At 47.2% G+C, this 20,794-nt stretch overlaps 1 long non-coding RNA gene across 3 annotated transcripts; it reads right to left on the bottom strand.

Annotated features, from left to right (window-relative positions):
• Window positions 1-2,661: 2,661 nt before the first annotated feature.
• Window positions 2,662-14,333, bottom strand: LOC143683515 (uncharacterized). Of its 3 annotated transcripts, none has more exons than XR_013175507.1 (3): window positions 13,320-14,333; window positions 12,673-12,794; window positions 2,662-2,864 (listed from the first exon to the last, which is right to left on the bottom strand). It is a non-coding gene; the product is annotated as an uncharacterized LOC143683515 (long non-coding RNA). The 3 variants fall into 3 exon arrangements; XR_013175506.1 differs by lacking the exon at window positions 2,662-2,864 and adding an exon at window positions 9,638-11,190; XR_013175508.1 differs by lacking the exon at window positions 2,662-2,864 and having other exon boundaries at window positions 12,321-12,794; window positions 13,320-13,599; window positions 13,816-14,333.
• Window positions 14,334-20,794: the final 6,461 nt, after the last annotated feature.

Below are 20,794 nucleotides of genomic sequence, written 5' to 3'. Positions count from 1 at the left end.
AGCTGTGTAAGATCCCACTGGGTCCCTGTTGACCAAGTTGTTTTTCACTCTTTCTTGATCTTCCTCCTGATAGATCAAAGCAGTAAGCCCAAAGGGCTTCGTTCCAGTGCTGGCTCTCATGAGTAGACCATGTGTGGCTGGGGGAAGCTGGAGAATGTCTCCTGCCGTTGCTCAGTTCCTGCCTCCCAGCCCTACTTGATCCCAAGCTGCCAACCCCTGGTAGTCGAGGATCCCACTGCTGCTTTTCCTGCTTCTACTCCCCAACAATCCATTCTATACCCAGTAGCCAGCATGGTCACCCAGAAACAAATCACATCAACCCCTGTTTCAAAGTCCCACTGGCTTCCCCTTGAGCTTAGCATCTAACTCAAACTCCTTTCTAGGGCCCCCCTGACTGACCCTACCTACCTCGTCATGTTTATCTTGCATCATTCACTCCGGGCCCGCTGGTCTTGTTGTTTCTTGAATGTACCATGCTTGTCCCTTCACTTCCTGTTCCCTTTGTCTGGAAACTCTTCCCCTGGAGCTCTACAGGGCTGGTTCTGTGTCTTCATTCAGATCTCAGCTCTGAACCTTCTCTGAGTTCTCACCCTATGGCTGGCCCCTCTCATTTCTCTCCATAGCATTTACTACTATCTGAAAGTTATTTGTTCACAAAATTATCCTCTGCACCCTTCTCCCATGAGAGCAACAACTTCATATGATATGTCTTGATCACTACTGTCCCTGGTACAGAGTAGGAAAAAAAAAAAGCACATTCAATTATTTTAATTGATTAATTAGGAAAGAGATATATGACCAAGGACTTAGTTTATGTATCAGTATAACATCCAAACAGAGGTGGGTTTACTTTGAAGTAAATGGAATTTAAGCTGCAGTTCCCTCCAGAGCTCTGAATTTAATTTCGTATTTGTCATTTTTTAAATAAGTCCTCTGGAATTATATAAACCTCAGACTCTCCAAACCTGGATCTTTTCCTCCCATCAGAGGTTGAATGGCTTAAAGGACAGCCTCATGAATGAGGAGGTGATGATGGTTATGGTGATAGCAGCCTGTGTAGAAATAAATTTAATAATCACAGCAGAACCTACCATCCAGCCAGCACTTATTTTGTTCCTAGCAAGCACTGTATTAACCCCAACAACCACCTTAATGCAATATTATTTACCTCACTTTCAGGGTGAGGAAATGGAGGCTGAATGGGTCAAGAGCATTGCTATATAAGCAGAGGGCAGAGATGCTGGAAACTTGGGTCTGCATGATTCTAGAGCCCAGGCTCATGGCCACGACTCAGGTGTTGTCAAGGTGGCAAAGAAAGTGGCCCAAATGAGCTGATCTTTAGAAAAGATTTCTTCCCGGGCCTCAAATTCTGTGGGCTGAGCTGAATTTTGCAAAAAGGCCTGTCTCTGTCCCTTCAGGGTCCCTCTGACCCTCTCTTTTCTGCCAATTCCACCTCGTCGGCCCCTTGGAGCGATGTGCAGGGGAGGGACAGAATTCTGGGCGTGTTTGAGATCTCTTCCCTATTCTGGGACAGCTATTTTAAGTATTTCTTCTCTGCCCCCAGCGGGACCACAGATGCTGTGAGAGCCAGAACCACAGCTTCTCATTTGTTTTGGAATTCCCAGCACAGTGCCCAGGTCGCACATTAGTTGCTTAGTAAGCGCCGCTTGCTGACCGTGTGCCTGTGGATGCCCGTTCTGCAGGGCGAACCTGTTGGACTTGAGATTTGAAGCCCACGTGTGGTTTGGTTTCTGGAACAGACCGGAATATTGCCGGGCTGTGTTCTACACTTCTTTCTGGGGGACTGCCACGTGTTATCCACTCCATAAAAGGGAAATGGTTAACTGGCATAGCTATAGCTGATAACTGGGCTACAAAGGGCCCCATAAGGCTGGGCTACTAAATTGCCTGCTGAGCCACTCTCCCGAAAGATTCAAATTATTAAAAGAACTGGGCTCAAAATGAAACCTTTAGTGTTTTGAATCAAATTCCCTTTAAAGACTTAGACTCAAGTTTCTTCCCCTCTGTTCTTCCCTTCCCCTGGACCAGGCCTCTCTTAAACCACCCGCCCCAAGGTGGAAATGCAGCTCCCCCACCGTAGCCTGCTGCATTCCACATCCCTGCTGGCCATTAGGATTTTCCTTTTACAGGACTTCTGTTGCACCTAAGGGCTTAACATTCTCTGTCTTGTTTTTAGTGGGTCGCTGGTGTAGGGGGCCCAGGGAGGGAGCGTAAGGCCAAGTGGAACTTAGAGGGGCAACAAAACAACTGAGGGCCTCCTGTTTCCTAGGCTTGGCTTTATTTCTGTTGGACTGGGAATGCCAGTTCAGCCTGTTTACAAGCTGAGGTTGGCGGCCCCCACAACCTTCCCTGAGGTGGGAGGGGGCCGTGGGGTACATCAAAAGCTGGAAGAATCATTGGAGGAGGAGAAAGGGGGAGGGAGAAGGTGGGAGAGGACCTAGGCCTAGGAGCCTGGTTTTCCTTGTGTCCTTGCCAGCGGGACAGAGGGACCTGTGCATTTGGAGTGTGTATGTGAGTGTGTATGGTTGAGTGTGTTGGTTGAGCAGAGCTAGGGATCGGGAGGCAGCAGGGGTGGGGTGGAACTGGGGAGCTCAGCCACAGAAAAGAAAGTTGATAACTAAAGAATTTTGTTTGGATTCTTATGGGGCAAAGAATGAAAAGTACCATTTAGTGTGGATCTTACCTTCCTAATATAAAACAGAAACGAAGGGGTCTGGTTTCGTAGCCAGTGGGTTGGGCCAAGGCAAGATATGGGTTTCTCAGAAACTGAAGTTAGAAGGGAAAACTGCGTTGTCTCCCCCTTTCCCTCTCCCGAGACTCCAGGCTCCGTGGTCTGCTGCGTCCTGTAATTATTTTGAGATGCCAATCTTTGCGGATAGTTCTTTGCCACCCAGGCTGGAATCAGATGTGGAATCAGCTCTGATGGCCCACAAGCCTTTGTATTGCCATGTGTGCTGTGTAGACATAGACTTTAAAAAAAAACCTTTTGGAGGATAGATTTTGGGAAATTTGGGAAATTTAAATATGAACTGGGTATTAGATAACATTGTGGAATTATTATTATTAGACATGTTCATGAAACTATCATTATATAGGATAGTGTCCTTATTTCTTTTTGAGGACATAGGCCGAAGTACTGAGAGTTGAGGAGCCATATGTGTGATTTATGTTAAAATGGTTTGACCAGATAGAGAAGATAAGGTGGCAAACTGTTTAAAATGTTAACAATTGTTGACTCTAGGTAGCGGGTATATTTTTCTTTTGCTGTATGTTTAAAAATGTCCATAGGAAAATGGTTTTAAAAGTCCTTTGAGGTTTTCTTAAAGGAGAGCCTCTAGAGTGAGGAACTTTCTGGTTCCCACTGCACCAGCCTGGGGTTGAGGCTGGTAGGGGAAGAGTTAGCCTTGAGATGCCGATTTGGCACGTGGGAGCCAGAGGGCAGCTTGGCCTTGTGTTCCTGATCTCTTCTGCCTAATGATATCCAAAATGTTGGGTCAACTTCAGCCAGGATCTGGGTCAACCCTGAAACTAAACAAAGGCAGTGGCCTACTCCCTGCATCTAGGAAGCGTCTTTTCTTAGCCTAAAATATCGTTGTGCCTCAGAAGTTTGACCTCTTCTAGAAAGCCGGATGGGAGCTGGGACGCGCTGGTAAGGAGAGGCTGCCTTTCACCAGTGTGTCCCTTTTCTGGGGCCGCTATAACAAATGACCACAAATTTGTTTGGTAACTTGTAACAAATGGCTCAAAAACAATAGATACTTAACTGCTCACGTGCTGGAGACCAGAAGTCTGAAATCAGGGTTAGGCAAGGCCACACTCGCTCTCAGGTTCTAGAGGAGGCTCCTCCCTGGCCCCTTCTGGCTCTGGTGGCTGCCCGCCCATCCTTCATGCTCAGCGTCTTGTAGTTGCATCCTCCAGTCTCTGCCTCCATCTTCACGTGGCCTCTTCACTGTGCGCCCTCTCCTCTTCTTAGCAGGACTCCTTCTAAGTGCCCTCCTAATCCGGGAGGACTGCATCATAACTTGTTTATATCTCCAAAGACCCTCTCTCCAAACCAGGTCACATCCACAGGTGCAGGCTTAGGACCTGAACATATCTCTTGTGGGGTCACAGCTCAGTCCACAACAATTTGTCTGTCCCATCCAAGTGTAACGTTGGCAGTGAACAGCCAATATGCATGAGCACTTGCTGTGTGCCAGAGACACATATGCCATCCTGTTAAACATGGCTGAGCGCCTGCTGTGTGCCAGGGACATGTGTCGTCCTTTAGCCCATCCCAGTCCGATGAGAATTTGGTGCCATTATTATCCCCATTTTACAGATGGAGGGGCTGAGGCCCAGGGAGAGCATTTATTTACATGACGCCACATGGACTATAAAGGGTAGAGCTGGAATTCACACCCAGGCCTGTGAGTCATACTGCTGTGCATCTATTGCTGCTCTAATAAGAATGATAAACACATGTGCGAATGGCTTCTTGCCTCTGTGGCAGAATGTATGCAGGATCTGTTCTTTAGTTGCTATTGAGTATTGTTTTGTTGTATTTCTTTGGATTTTGAGGGGTTCTTGCTTAGAATACAGTTTCCTTGAGTGCAGAAACATCAATCATGTAGAGTGGTTGCTGCCTTCAGGTCGCTGCTCTCTTTGGTTCCTCCTCTCTCCTTTCTTCCAAGGAAGGTTGGAGAAGGTGAGTCCCCAGCAGGTTGGAGAAAAGCCTGCAGCTCTTCTAAAGAAGCACAAAGTCATCTCCCAAAGTCAGATGGTTTCCTCCTTGTTCTCTTGTGACTTTTTCCTCCATCTTAAAACTGCTGTTGTAATTTCTTACAACCAAATCTTGCTTATATAGAAGCCCTCCAAGTATTTGTGTACATTATAAACAACTGGGTGTGCTTTGCATTCTCTGCCATAATCCAGGATATATGCTCAATAAATACATTTAATTCCTCTCTCAGCACCTACAGCAATACTTTGCATACAGAAAGCTGATATCTGTCAAGGGAACAAGTTTGACTGAAATCCCCGACTGAGAAGAAAGCATCATCAGGACGCCATCCTGTAAATAGCATACAAATCTGGGACCATCTGCAAGGCCTAGGAAGAAAAGCTGTCAATTTTCTGAAATAGCACAAACAGGATTTCCTGGGTGGAGCTGAGTCAGGGAGCAGGCTGTTTGGGAAGTTGAAAATGAAGACTTGCTTAGCATTTGGCTCTGGCTGGGCTGGTTTCTGCTGGGTGCCGAGGCCGGTGTCCTAGGGCGGATACAGGACGATTACTATGGAATAGGTCCACATACAGGGTTTCAACGTGGACAGTGATAAAAGCGTCCACAGGGGAGGTTCAGGATCCGCTTGCCTCTGGTTCCATGCCCTCCTGGCAACGCAAGGTGGATCCTGGCCTTGACACTGCTTGCTTCCACCTGAGACATGCCGTGAGTGTAAACTACACACTGAATATTCCAGACTTAGCACAAAAAAAACCCATTGATCATTTATTGAATTGATAAATGAGTGATCATTTACCAAATTGATCATTTATTGACCACTTATTGAATTGCCGATATTTTAGATGCATCGGGTTAAATAAAAATACATTAAAATGAATTTCACCTTATTCTTTTTACCCTTTCAGTGCAGCTACTTGAAAATTTAGAGTTACATAGGCGACTTGTACATGGACAGCTCCAGTCTGAAGTGTGGCTCTCTGGTTAAAAGTCCCCTGTATCAGTTATCTGTACCTGTGTGACAAACCATCCCCAACACTTGGTGCCTTCACATGACAATTTACCATGTCTCAGGCTTCCACGGGTTGCTCTGGAAGTTCCTTTGCTGGTTTCGCTTGGGCCTACTCAAGCGTCTGCATTTGGCTGGATGATCAGCTGGGCTGGAAGGTCCAAGATGGCCTCACTCACATGCCTGACAGGTGGCCCTGGGTCTCCTCCAAGTGGTCTCTCACCCTCTAGTCAGCTAGACAGGATCCCCTGCAAGGTGATCTTAGGGTGGCTTCCAAGAGGGTGGGGGCTGCAAGTATGCAAGCCCTAGACACCAGGACAATGTCATGTCTGCCACACAGCCAGCCCAGGTTCAAGGGGGTGGAGAAAATGATTCTGGCTCTGGGAGTTTGGAGCAGCAAAGTAACATTGCAAAAGGGCACACATACCCGGATGGAAAAACTTGTGTCCATTAAACAATTTATCAATTGGTCCCTGACTCCTCTCTCCCCTTAGGAACATCTTCCTTCTATGACTCTCCTATCCAATCTAGCCCCAGCATACCATGCTGGCCTTGCCTTCATTCAACGTGTGGCTCAGGCTCTCACCATCAGAACCTTAAAGGACCAGCTGGTCCACCTCGTCTCATCCATGTTTGCTATGTGCTATCAACAGCCTAACCCCATCACTGGGAGGTGTGTTCAACATTAAGAGCAGAGATGTCCCTCTCCATCTTCCCCAAGCATTCCCCTGCAGGAACACGCACACGCTCATGCTCCAAAGGTCCCATCTTCAACACACACACACACACACACACACACACACACACACACACACGCTCCAAAGGTCCCATGTTCTCTCTTCATAAGTCAAGCATACTCATGGATTTTCCTCTTCGAATCTCTCGATCCACACAAATGCACAACATAGCCCACTCAGAAGGACTGTAGAGATGTTTGATAAGTACCCACATTCCCAAATTTTCAGACAACAGTCCCTTCAGTGTTTGCTCCAGGATAAACACGGCGGTTGACTTGGTCTGCTCAGGCTGAGCAAAGGTGGAGAGAGGTTTCTGTTTGTTGCTTTTGAGTTGGCTGCTGGGCTGTAAAGACACACAAAAGGTCCAGTGTTCTGCCCCCATAATTCAAGCACATTCACGTTTTTTTCCCTTTGGATTGCTTTATCAACACACCATAGGCACAATTCCTACTTTATTTTCTCAGGTGTCATGTAAACCCATCAGGCTTCTAATAAGAAGGAAGCTGGCAGCCTTAAAAAAAGCATCCCCCGACCCACACTCGCATACAGGGCTTTTCATACGAGCAAGGAGTTATTGATGCAGCGTTTAGACAGACCAGCCATCAAATGCTTTCAACCTCAAAACATTCCAAAAGTCACTTCTTTTTCTTGGATCAAGGGATATGGGCAAAAGAGGGGCCGGGTCAAGCTTTCAAGGTTTTAAGCGCGAGCTGGCAGGATGCGGTGGTTTACTCTGCCAAGGACGAGAAGTGGTGGATGATGTGAAAGGGCTGGGAGTAGGGGTGCTGAGTCTGAGACAGGGGTTCAGAAAGAGGGAGGACGGAGGGCCTGGAGGCTGGGGATAGGGAGTGGGAGTGGGATGGGAAGGCAAAGTGATGCTTTCCAAATAAAACAGGTTTGGGAATCAGGCTGATTCTTTCATTTGTTCATTCCTTCATACTTGGGTCAGCAAACTTTTTCTATAAAAGGCCAGGTAATAAATATTTTAGGTTTTGCAAGCCAAGGGTATATTATGTAGGCCCTTATATATCAAGAGATAAAATAAATTTTCACAAAATTCAAAATATAATAATAATTCAGTAAAATTTTTCATAATATAAGCCCATTAATGAGAAGAATGGAATTTGGTTTGGGTGGGGCATAATATTTTGCTTAATCAGGGTTTAAAGTTAGTGTTTTCTATAATCACATTGATTGTAAATGTTGACCTGTAAAAACCATTCTTATTTCTGAACTATGCACCCCACAAAAAAATTAAATAAAAAACTATTCTTAGCTCCCAGGCTGTACAAAAACAGGTACTGGGGAGGACCAGATTTCACCATGGTTTGTAGTTTGCTGACCCCTTGTGTAGACAGGTCTTTACCTTCTGCTGGATGGTGTACCAGGCAATGCATGGATGAGGCATGGGATTGTTCTCAGTCTGTATAATGCTGGAGAGCCACAAATAAAGAGCAGGGACAAATCAATATGATCAGGATTGCAGAGCAAACACATTGACAACTCAAATTTGGGGGTTCTGATGATGCTGTTTGGTGACATCAGTGAAGGCTTCCCAGAAAAGGCGATGTTTGGTGAGGAGGAAGAGAATCCAGGCGAGGATCCCAGGTTGTGTAAATACAAGGAGCAGTGGGAAGGGCCCATTGGAAGGAACATTAGGGACAGATTGGATGTTTGTACATCTTTAGTGAGGGGGTGACTGATTCCCATTTTTTCTCTAGAAAGATCATGCTCACAGCTCAGAAGGTTGGACTGTGACTCTGGACTTCTGGATCCAGAGTGAGATGGAGGTTGTTGCAGTAACCCAGGGTGAAATGAGGAATGCTCATCCTGAGCAAGGGATGGTGGGAATGGAGAAAGTGGTGCACCTGAGAGGGGTTTACAAAGTGCAAAGTTAGAGATGTTGCTGGGGTTGGCAGGGCCTTAGAAAGGACAGCTCAAGGGTCAGAGGGAAAGAACTGAAGTAAAGGTGGGAGAGGGGAGGAGCCGGACAGTTGGGACCATCAAGGGGACATTGGAGCCCAAGACTTCACAGAGTTCTGGTCAGGTTCTGGAATGTGGCCTGAGGAAAGGGTGGTTGCCATTGATTGGAAAGAAAGACCCCCAAAGTAAAAAGAAGTCAAAGAAATTTGAGTCAGGAATATTATTTGGGTTGCCCACATGGACCTTATCACATGTTTGTGGTCCAGGATGGTGGTGGAGGCCCTGGGCCAGGTACCTGGCTTAGCTTGGCCCCTGTTATGGTCTACCATGTAACAAACATCCCCCGGTTAGTAGCCAAAACAACAATCTGTTATCTCTCAGTGTGCTGGGGACACTCTTACCCCAGATAGCCACTTGGCTCACTCCTTTGCATCTTTGCTCAGATGTCACCCAGTGGGGCTCACCCAGACCAGTCCCCCGCCCTACCCTCCTCTGCACCCCAAGCCCTCAGCCTCTGCTTCCCCCACTGCACTTTTTACTCTGGCTATTGCATTTGCACCTTCTCACATGTAATGTGACTTGTCTGTGAGGTCACTGTTTTTCCACTTAGCTCCCTGCAACCTGTCATCTTGGTATCACCTTGTCAGATCAGGGATCTCCTATTTCCTTCATTGCTATATTCCAGTCACCTGGCACAGAGCCTGTCACCTGCTCAGGGCTTGATAACACAGGTGGAATCAATGAATGGGTGCCCGAGGTCTCAGCTGATCAAAGAGGCTATCTGTTGCCATCCCATTAGGAGTCACGCTTGCACTCCAATCCCTCCCTTCTCATTATCCCATTTCATTGCTTCCCAAGGAGCACTGCCCTGTGCCTAAGAATGATCTTGCTTATTGATTTCCTTGTTTACTGTCTGTCTCCCTTGCTGGAAGGCTAGCACCGTGACACCCGGAAACTTCTCGTCTTGTTCCTTATCACTGCCTAGTAATAGATGCACAATAAATACTTTATTGCAGTTTCTGTGGAAGGTTCTGCACTCTCACCCTGCTTCCCAATGAACGTTGAGACTGTGTTCTGAGCCACACCTAACATGGCTTGTGTATCCGAGCCCTTGGTCAATATTTGCTGAATGAATGGCATTTCCGTTTCCCTGCCCCTGTTAGAGGGATGTGTGGAAGGGTCTCAAATCCTCTCTTTCAGCACAATGGCCCTTTTGGATCAAGGGGTCCTGAAGGCAGAGTGAAGGATTGAGGTGTCCCGAACGGCCTCCAGGCAGCCCGTGCACACTGTTGCTTTTCAGATCTTCTTGGCTGCAGCTGTGGCCCAGCCCTTCAGGGCGGCTGGCCTGGGCCTGCCCACGTGGCTGGACACAGTGCCGCCTTACTGGCCATACAAAGCCCGGCCTGGCTCCGGCTCTACTGCAGAGACTTAGGATCCCCCAGCCTGTCTCATGGCACATTCACAGGAAATGATGAGTAATCACAACTCCCCGGAAAAAGGTATCATGTTTTCCCTTAAGATACTGATTCCGGTCGGCTTCCCTCACCCTGTACACCAGTTAGACCAAATGACTTGTAGAACCTGTTAAATATTCTGCTTTCTCAAGTGCCAGAAACCCTCCCCTTCATCCTGGAATATTCTGACTCAGCTTTTAAAGTTCAGTTGACTAGCCTCCTCCTCCAGGAAGCTGTCCCTGATGCCTCCTGCTAATATGCATTAACTGCTGTTGGACTTTCTGGGGCTTGCCCTCGTCTCTGTACCAGTAGATTGTGAGTTCCTGAGGGTAGGACTAGAATTTCCAGCATAGTATAGTGACTAACAGGGAGTGGGCAAGCAGCAACTGCTTATAAATGCAAGAATGAGTTAGTGAACAATGCTTCTCTTGCAGCAGCCATTTTGGCACGTTCTCTTAGGGCCTCTGTTTGCCAGTTAATTCTCTGAGGACTGGCCTTATGGTGTTTCTGAAATCCTTTAACCCAGTAGTTCTCAACTGGGGGTAGTTTTGCTCCCCAGGGGACATTTGGCAATGTCTGGAAATGTTTTGGTTATCACAAGTGGAGCAGTGCAACCAGAATCTACTGGGTGGAGGCCAGGGATATTGCCAAACATCCTCCCATACTCCAACACCTTTCCTCCCTGCCTACCCCTCTGCCCGACTCCCCACAAGAATTATCTGGACCAAAATATCAGTAGTGCTTAACTTGAAAAACTCTGCTAACTATTTCTGTCGGGTTGTTCTTCCAAATTTGGGGCCAGATTGTCCAAAAAATATATGATCTCACCAATATTCTGGAAGTGTGAAGGAGGAAGGAAGGCGGGATGATTACTTCTTTTGCACATATCTGCCTCAGGCCTCCTCTCGTTTCCCAGGATCAGTGTATCAGTTATCTATTGCCACAATAATGCTGTGTAACAAACAATCCCAAACTTACTTACTTAGAACAACAGTCATTTACTATTTCTCATGAGCCTCTTGGTCAGCTGGGAGGCTCTGCTGATTGGTTCTGTGCCTCTGTGGCAGCTGGTGATGCATGGTAGTGGGAGGCTGGCTAAGTTGACCTTGGTAGGGATGGCTCATCTCGGTTCCACATGGCCTCTCTTCCTCCAGCAGGCTAGCATGAGCTTGCTCTCCCAGCAGACACAGGCTCCACAACTCAGGACTGGCCTCCCATAAGTGAGGCTGGCTCATGCCAACGGCCCAAACACGTCCAGTAGCTGAGCCCAGATCGAAGGGGAGAGGAAATGCACTCCACCTCTCGATGGGAGAAGTTGCAAAGTTCCTTTGCAAAGAGGTGGGAAACAGTGAGGAATGGAGAACTGGGGGCCTTTGTTGCCCTCAGTCTACCATAGTCAGTCAGTTCAACTGGTTTTTTCCATTCCCGTCTGAGTTCCTGGCTTTCCTAATTCTACTCTCAGTTTCCCGGATGCTCTGAATCCCCCCATAAAGTGCCACGTACATGTCTTCAAGCCTTAAATGTCTTCTTTTAGATGATTACCAGTGTGCTTCTGGTGACCCAACCAACATCTGAACTCCTACCCCCACCCAGAAACACACACTCACACCTGCCGGCCATAAACACCTCAAGCTTAACATCTCCCCAACAAACCCCACAGCTTCCTTAAACCTTCCTCTCAGTTCCCGGCAAACACCAGCAAGTTCCCCAAGACACGAATATCAGGGTTTCCCCAAACTCCTCACTGTCCACCCTCCTCCTGCCCTTCCAATTGGCATCCAAGTCCTGCCAATTTAATCTCCCAATTAGTCTTCAAATCTCCTTTCTGTCCTTTCTAACACCGCCCAAGTTTGGAACTTCCTGATCTCAGTTGGATACTAAAATTGGGAATTTTATATTGTGTCCTCACAACCACTCTTGTCCCATTCCCCCTGCTTACCTCAGCAATTCTGCCCTTCAGGCCTGAGAAAGTCAATGAAACACACCCAGACAATATCACTTCATAAGGCTGAAGTCTTTTGTATGTTAAACGTAATTAGAACCAGGAATGTCTGGGGTGTGCCCTGCCAGGCCCTCTTCTGTTCTGGGGTGTCCCAGGGTAGCCTTCACACCGGGTACGCCAGTAGAGGGAGAACAAACATGGGACATTCTTGGAACCTGAGTCGTGCTTGTAAGAACTCTCGGGGGCAGTTGCTTAGACTCAGGATCTACACAGGTCTCTTCCTGGGGCTCTTTCACTCTCTGAATGGCCACACAGAATGAAAAAGTTGAAGACGGGGACAGAGGGAGGTGACCGGTTCTGCAAAGCGGACCCTGCCTCCACTTACCCCTGAGCTGCATGCAAGGTGGAGATGGAGATGGAGAAGAGAGAAGACGGGGGATGAAATCTGGCCTGTCCTGAGCGACCAGACCCTGCCCAGGTCTCTGCCCAGATCAGGGTAGGAAGAACAGAATGTAGGAGGGATGGCCTTGTATCTTTTAAATTCCAATGAGTGATACTCCCCACCGATAAGTAATCAGATCAGCAGCTCCTCCTGCCTTGGGGAAGGAGCAGAGGGGGACCTGGTGCCTCCAGAGGTGTCCAGGGACCTCCTTCTCTATTTTACTACCCTGCTGAGAACTCTTCAGTAGCTCATTCTGCCACTTGGGAGTTATGAACATTCCAGTTACTTTTGCCACATAAGGAACCACACCAAGCTTAGTGGTTCAGGGGATGAAAGGGCACGGTGGACATAGCCAACCTCTGCTCTGGGATGTCTAGGGATGGATGGTTCTGGTCTGAAATAATCTGGAGCCTTGTTCACTCACATGTCCAGCAGTTGGCACTGCTCATCAGCTGGACCCTCAGCAGGACTGTCACCTCCTAGATGTGGTCACTTTGTGTCGTTGCTTAGGTTCCTTGTGGCATTATGGCTGTTTTCTGAGAGCAACTGTCCAAAGAGAACCAAGCAGAGGCACCATGACCTTTCATGACCTAGCTTCAGGGGTCACATACTGTCACTTCCATCATAGTCACAACCCCAGCTAGACTCAAGGGGAGAAAACGTGGACCCCACCCTTTGATGGGCAAGAGCATTAAATCACATTGTAATAGATGTGGGGTGCTAGATATTGTTGAGGCCATGATGGAAAATTCCATCTGCCACACCTTCTAAGTCCAAATTCCTGGGTTTTCCCCAACCCAGTTCTTGTTCTCCTCCAGCATCATCTCCCCATTCCACAACTTTCCCCAGTAATTCTTATTCAAAGACATGCATCCAAATCACCAGAGGAATTTTCCCGACACATTTGTACCTGAATCCCTCCCTAGACCTACGGAATCAAAATCTTGAGGACAGAGGCCTGTATCCTTTAACCTATAGGCCCATGGATAAGACCATTTCTTAAGACTCCAGTGATGTTAGCAAATCTCAAGCGCACACCATGCTACTACCACCTGCCCTGACTTTACTTACATGTTCCCTCTGCCTTACTTTCATGTTCCGCTCGGCCTCTAGTGGTAGATAGTATTATTCACAATTCATGTCCTCCTTAGTTTCCATGATCTCTCTACAGGTAGAGTGTATCACCATATCTTGACTTTGACTTGGCCAAATAACTTTCTTTAGCCAATGGATTGTGAATGGACAAGATGAAACAGAGGCTTTAAATGTGCTCTGTGACTGGCTTGGCCTCTTGTGCTCCTCCCATGCACCAGGTAGTTGGGCACTGGGTACTGAGTTTAAGTGCAGTCTTCTAGAAGAAGAAACATGGTGAAGACTGTGAGCCCAAACTGTGGCTCGAACCAGAGTTGCCCCAGTGGAGAAATCAGCCTCAGACCCATAAGTGAGAAATAAATTATTGTTATAAGCCACTGAGCTTTGGGGGTTACTTGTTATGCAGAATTGGTACAGAAAAAAAAGTAAGTGATAAACTGCCTCTTACTCAACCTTCAAAACTCAGCTCAGGTACCTTATTCCAGGAAGCTTTCTCTAAATCCTCAGGTTAATCCAAATGCTCCTTATCTGGGCTCATGTGTCACTTCCCAGATTATACTAAATGATCTGCTTAAGTATCTATCTTGCCAATTATACTAAGAACTTCTTGAGGTCAGAAATCCCATCTTCTCCATCTTTGAATCCACAGTGCCTAGCACAGGGCCTTGTACAGTGCTCAGGGGTTGCCTGGTGACCAGCATTACGGAGGCTCCTCTCCCATAGTTGTACAATTATACTAGCCATTTTTGACATGAGAAGATGTAGACCAGATGCTTCCTATTACCCCAGGGATAGAGAGATGTAAATTCCTTCACATGAAAGAAATTAGTGAATGGCAAGTTTGGCAAAAGGCTGTCCTTGCATCTCCCCTCAATATTTGAACTCTGAATTCTTAATTGAGCAGCTGAAAATAAAGACATTTCCCAGCCTCCCTTGCAGCTAGGTGTGGCCCAATGATTAAGTTCTAGCCAATGAGATTTAGGCAGAGGAATCATGGGTAATTTTTCAGGAAGTATCCTTAAAGGGACAGGGCACCTGCTCTTTGACACTTCCCTTCTTGCTGCCTGGAATGAAGATTCGATGACTGGAGCTTAAGCAATTATTTTGGATGTTGAAGAAGTAGGCCAGTGCCAAGATGGACAAGCTGCAAAATAGAAGGAACCTGGGTTCTTCACATCATGGAGGCACCATAGCAATCTTGGGTTGACTAATTGCAGATTTTTGTTATGTGGGAGAGATATAAATGATTATATTAACAATCTGGGCTTTCTTTCAATACCAGTGCAATAACCTGATGTAAAGCTCAATACACAGCACATGTTGTAACATTTGCAACAAGGTGATGCTGTTGTTGTAAAAACAAACACCTCCATTTGTGGGTCTCTTCGCTGAGTACCAGAGGGAGCTCTCCCAGAAGTGGGCAGGACAGTGCATGGGGCCCTTTCTTCGTGGTTGGGGGACAAAAACATCTGTGCACTGAGCTGATGCCCTGCCTTCCTGGGGCTTTGCCCAGACTTCTCTAGAGAGTGTGACTTCCAACCCACCAAGCCATGGAATGCCACTCTTGTGTGAAGTAGCCCAATGCAGAGCACACAAGCTGCCTGGTGCCAGGACCTCCTGTCTTCAGTGACATCCAATGCCAGACTAGAGCAGTGTCCCAACAATCTGGTGTACGTTTCCTCTACCAACCAAACCTCCAGCCGAGCCCCTTTCCTTATGTAACCATGCACAGTTTCAGATCAATACCTGCATTTGCCTCTCGGGCCCAGGGAGAACACGCAGAAGGCAGGAAGTTATCTCATTTAGGTTCAGCTTCTTCTTGGGTTTAGAATCCAAGCAACCATCTTCTCTCCTTTAACTGACTTTTCTGCCCTTCTTATTCCTGTTTTTTTGGAGGGGCAGGGGTGGTGGTGGTGGTGGTGCATGGTCCAGGAATTGAATTCTTATTCCTGTTTCTTCTTAAACAATAATGAGGCTGTCAAGACTGACTGCTGATAAAACCAGGATTCTTAAAGAGCTCTAAGAGCAGCAGGATCTGCACCTAACGTCAGTACCCACTTTCTGTCAAACTGTGTGCATTTTCAGAAGGATTTATCTTTATCTTCTTGCCGAAGAACCAGGGACTGGGTTTTGTGAGGGTTATTTCTGGTGGATTTGGTCTGCCTGGGAAATGTTCTAGAAAGACAGCAAAGATCAGGAGAAAAGTTGAACTGGGAAGATGGCTCCTAGGACAGCACTGTTTTCTCTCTTCGCCAGAAAGATTCCCCCATGTAAATTATCCGTTTTTAGAAAGATGCACATCTGTTTATTCTGTGGTTAATAAATATGAAGAATTTAGAATGGGGGTAACTTTGTTGTGAGCTCAGAGTTTAAATTTCATGCCTTAATGGTTTTTTCTTTCATTTAAATAATCGTTATTGGGGTCTAACTCACATATAGTAAAATGTACCCATTTGAAGAATATGGTTGAACGAGTTTTGACACATGTCTGGACATCATGTAACCTCCATTGCAATCACGGCACAGAAGGGTACAAACTACTCATCTGTCTCCCCTGTATCCCTTCCCATCCAACCCACAACCTCACCCCCAGCCTTGGGCAACCACTACCCTGCTTCTGATTCTCTGAATTAGGTTTGTCTTTCGTGAGTTTCACATAAACCACACAGCACGCATTCCGCCTTGTATGGCTTCTTTCACTCAGCACAATTATTTTGAGATTCCTCCGTGTCACATGTCTGACAGTTCTCACTGTCTCATTGCTGTGTAAGATACCACTTTAGGGGCTTACCACCATCTCCTTCTCCATTCCCCTGCTGATCGACATTTCAGTTTCCTGTTTGGGATGCTTATGAATAAAATTGTGAAGAGGATTTATGTACAAGTCTCGGTGTGGACATTTTGCCAGGTAAATGCCTGGAAGTAGAATTGCTGGATTATGCGGTAGAGGTAGACTTAACTTCATCAGAGAGTGCGGAACCGTTTTCCCACAAGAATGCACGACTTCCCGATGAGAATTCCAGATGTTCTATCTCCATACTGAATTCAGGTATTGTCAATCTTTTTAATTTTAGCTGTTTTCATGGTATCTTCATGGTTTTAACTTAATCTTCCCTGTTGACCAACCTAATGCTGTACGAGGATGTGATTCCTTCCCCTGCCCTCATAACCAGGTAAAGATCCATGTCTTGATTTTCAGCAGGGTCACCATTTTATTTTATAAAACCCAATCTACTTTTTATTTCCCTTTTCATCTCTTAGAGCAGCTACATCCCACCCTCTGTTTTCTGGAAGTTCTTTCTCCCCTGCCTGTGTTTCTTGCCTTTAGGTTAGATTCCGTTGAGTCATAACTGAGCCTTTTGTATAGGAGAATGGCCCGATGCAGACAACTGGAGACTGGGCCTTGCAGCTTTTAAGCAACTGCTGAGAACTTGATTGTCATTAAGCAAAAGAGAGAAGGCAGGTTACTATCTTTTATTGGTGCCTAGAAGACAGTTATGACAGGGGAAACTGGCCTGCGATGACCCCTCTCCGTGGAAGGGAGAGGAAATGGGATGAAGGGCGAGCTTGCCAGCAAGTCAAGGAAGCTGCTGTAGTGGGATGCTGTGGCGCCTCGTCTAGGTGCTGACCACGCAGCCGGCTGTCCGGAATCATTTCCGACGGGTCCTGCCAGCCCTCTGCTCCGAGTGCCAGATCGGTATATCCAACTCCCCACTTGGTCTTCTTCTAGGACATTCTCCGACCCCTCATGACCACCGTCAAGGTCATGATCGTACCGCCGCCCCTCACATCCAGCCATCCGGTTGCTTATAACCAGCAACCCCGCAGGTCTCCCGGCTGCCCCCCCCCCCCATGCCCATCACACCCGCCGTGGAGTCCTGCCAACAGTACTGCAGTGCTCTCTTAAAGGATCCAGCTTCTCCATCTCTGGGGCCAGCTTCCCAGACCAGGCCACCATCCTCTCTTACCTGGTGGGCTTCTCACTGGCCCACCCACAGCCCCCTTTCCCATGTCATGATCCGTTCTCCATGTAGCACCCTTAGTGAGCCTCTTCAGATGCGAATCTGATCCAGTTACATGTGCTGCTTCAAACTATTGGATGATTCGCTATTGCTCTAAGGAGAAAGCCACCTCTCTGTGACAGCCTGGGCCAGCCCCAGTCCCCTCTCCCACACCCCCTGCCTCCTCCACTCCAGCCACACGGGCCTTCGGCTGATCTCTTGAGCTCACCATCCTCTTTCTACTCAGAATCTTTGCACATACCGTTCTCTCTGCCTAGAATTCTGTTCCCTCACCTCTCTGCAAATTAACTCACACCTATCCTTTGTATCTCAGCTGAAAGATGACCCCCTCCGATTTCCTAAGTGATTCAAAACCCCTTATTACAGGTCCTCCTAGTCACATGCAGCCCTCCTTTGTCCACCTCATTATATTGCAACTTTGTATTTATGTGTGGGATATTATGTCTAATTTCATCTCCTCTCCTAGACTTAAATTCCATTAGGACAGGAACACATCTGTTCTTGCTCATGATATATTTCCAAAACCTGACACGGTTCCTGCCATGGGGTGGAAACTCAAAAACTATTTGAGGAATGAATAAATGAATGAATGAGTAAATAGATCATCTTTGAAGGTGGTGGCTTCTCACCGTACACATCTGTGCCAGACAAATTTTGTATTTTTAAGGAGGGCACATTTATAAGAGAGGCAAGACATGTAAAAAAATTGCCTCTGCCCAGAAAAAGTTTAAAATCCAAAGGCAGTGTTGGCCTGAAGCCCCAGCCTCCAGCCAAACCACCAAAGCTAAGACAACACACTGGCGTGTCTTGCTGATCCAGTCTGGCTCTGGCCGTGGGATGTGTGGACGGCCCCCTTATTTCCCAACTGGACACTAGAACCATCCGCCCCAAGTCTGTTTACAGCTGTGGATTCTCCACTTTCATTCTCCAAACTGACATCTTTCTTTTACCCTGCAAGATAATGCACATCATTCTTTTTGTTGATCTTTCCATTTTAAAATTAGCTTTATTGAGGTATAATTTACCAACAGTAGAATTTACCTTTTTTTAAAGGAGGCAAAATCCCCCACAGATAAAAGTAACCATTTTGAAGTACACAGTTCAGTGGCATTTAGTACACTCACATGCTGTGCAACCCTTACCTCTCTGCAGTTCCACGAGGTTTCATCACCCCAAAAGGAAAACCAGTACCCATGAAGCAAGCAGTACTGATGCATGCTACCAAGTAGGGGCTGAATCTAGAAAGCATGATGCTAAGTGAAAGAAACCAGACACAAAAGACCATGTGTTGTACCATTCCATTTATGTGATATGTCTAGAAAAGGCAAATCTGTAGAGACAGGAAGCAGACTCGTGAATTCACCCATTTGAAGTGTATGGTTCAGTGAGATTTAGAAAATGTATTCAACTGTGCAGGCATCACTGCAGTTCAGTTTTACAACACTTTCATCTCCCAGAGAGCTCCTTCATGCCTTTGCAGTCAGTCCCCACTTCCACATCACCCCCAGTCCCCACAACCAGGGATGTGCTTTCTGACTCAATAGTTTTATTTTCTGGAAGTCTCATGTAAGTGAAAAAACACAATATGCAGCCTTATGTGCCTGATTTTCTTTGACTTAGAGTGTTCATGAGATTTTCCTATGTTGTTACACAGGTACATCAGTAGTTCGTTCCTTTTCATTGCTGAGTAGTATTCCATTTTATAGATATACCACATTTTGGTTATCCATTCTCCACTTGGGCATTTGGATTGTGTTTCTAGCTCAAAGCTTTTTGAAGCAACTACTTGGAGTGGCACAGAGAAATTAATATATTGGAACAATAGTCTCAGGGGCTAGAAAAACAAATGCAGGACATTTAAAAACCAGATGCTCCAGAAAGAGTGCATTTATGGCATTGACAGAAAAATGACAGAAAGAGGCTAGCACATTCAAATTCCTGATTTATGGGCAAAGAAGCTGAGGTCCAGTGAGATTAGGCACTTAGAACAAGTTCATGATGGATGGCTTTGGGAACGCAGTCTGATAATCACCAAATGCCATCAGGTGTGAAATGTGGTCCCCTTTCATCATCTGAAACTCCAGACCTGGCTCAGCCATTCATTTCACCAATAGTTACTGGGCACCTCCTGCGTGCTGGTTGCTGTTCCAGCACAGTGGTTTGCCATGTGTCCCGGCACCCACAGTGTTAGTGTCATTAGAAATGCAAATTCTCAGGCTCCACCCCAGGCTCCTGAATCAGAAGCCCTGGGGATGGAGCCCCATGACCCGAGTTTCAGCAACCCTTCCAGGGGAGTCTGAAGCTCGCTCAAGTCTGCGACCCACGGCTCTGGGATGCTGGGGTGAACTAGAGCTTCTATTCTAGACCGGGGGCAGGACAAGCTCTTAAAAAGGAACGCTAGTAAATAAGCGTTCAAATCGTGATGTGCTAACTACAAAATAAAACCGAGTGGTGGACTAGCGGGGATGGGAGAGACTTGCTGAGGGTGGACAGGCAGTTGGCATCTGAATGAGGAGGAGCTGCAGGGCACCTGGACACCAGGAGGAGGGTGTCCCAAGCAGGGAGCCAGTGAGTGCAAAGGTCCTGAGGCGGGGACGAGCACACCCTGTTGGAGGGTGGAGAAGGGGGCCGCTGTGGGTAGAGCGCGGGGGGGGGGGGGGGTGTGGGGAAAGCACGGGGGCGGGGGCGGGTTGGGAGCCTGGTCATACAGGGCCTCACAAAAGAAGGCGAGGTCCTTTTCTAATGTAGTTGCAACCCATTGGTTGGCCACGAAATCAGTTAAATGGGCCATGATCAGAGCCAAAATTCAATGAAATAGAGCAGAACAGAATAGAATGCATAGAAAATCTGCGAGCAGCACGGACAGGTGGCATAGCAGGTGGACACATTCCAAAGCCTGTCCTGGGAGATGGTGTGAGATAGTTTGGGGAGGGGTCAGAGGCAAGCAGCTCGAAAGACTCACCTTCAGGGTGTTCCGGGTTGAACTGTGTTCCCCAGAAGACACGTTCAAGTCCTGTCCCCGATGCCATACCTGTAGCTTTATTTGGAAACAGAGTCTTTGAAGAATATGATTCATTAAGTTCAGGCCAAACTGAATGAGGGTGGGTGCTAGCCCGATCCAATCTAATCCACTGTGGCTGGTGTCCTTAAAAGAAGAGGAAGTTTGGGCACAGAGACAGGCAGGTGCAAGAGAGGAGATGGGGCAGAGACGGAAGTGCCGCAGCTGCAGACCATGAGCGCCCAGGGTGGCCGGAAGCCATCAGCAGCCAGGAAGGAGTCGGCCCTGCAGGTTCTCGAGGGAGCCAGCCCTGCCCATACCCTGACTGCAGACTTCCGGGCTCCAGAACTGTGAGACAGTGAACACCTGCTGCTCTGAGCCACTTTGTCATGGCAGCGCCGGGAACCTCGGACACGGACCGGCAGAAGCCGTCT

This window comes from Tamandua tetradactyla, chromosome 5 (genome assembly GCF_023851605.1).
Source record: "Tamandua tetradactyla isolate mTamTet1 chromosome 5, mTamTet1.pri, whole genome shotgun sequence".
Lineage (NCBI taxonomy): Eukaryota > Metazoa > Chordata > Mammalia > Pilosa > Myrmecophagidae > Tamandua > Tamandua tetradactyla.
Note: the sequence above shows the minus strand (reverse complement) of the source record. Positions and strands in the feature narration are given on the sequence as shown.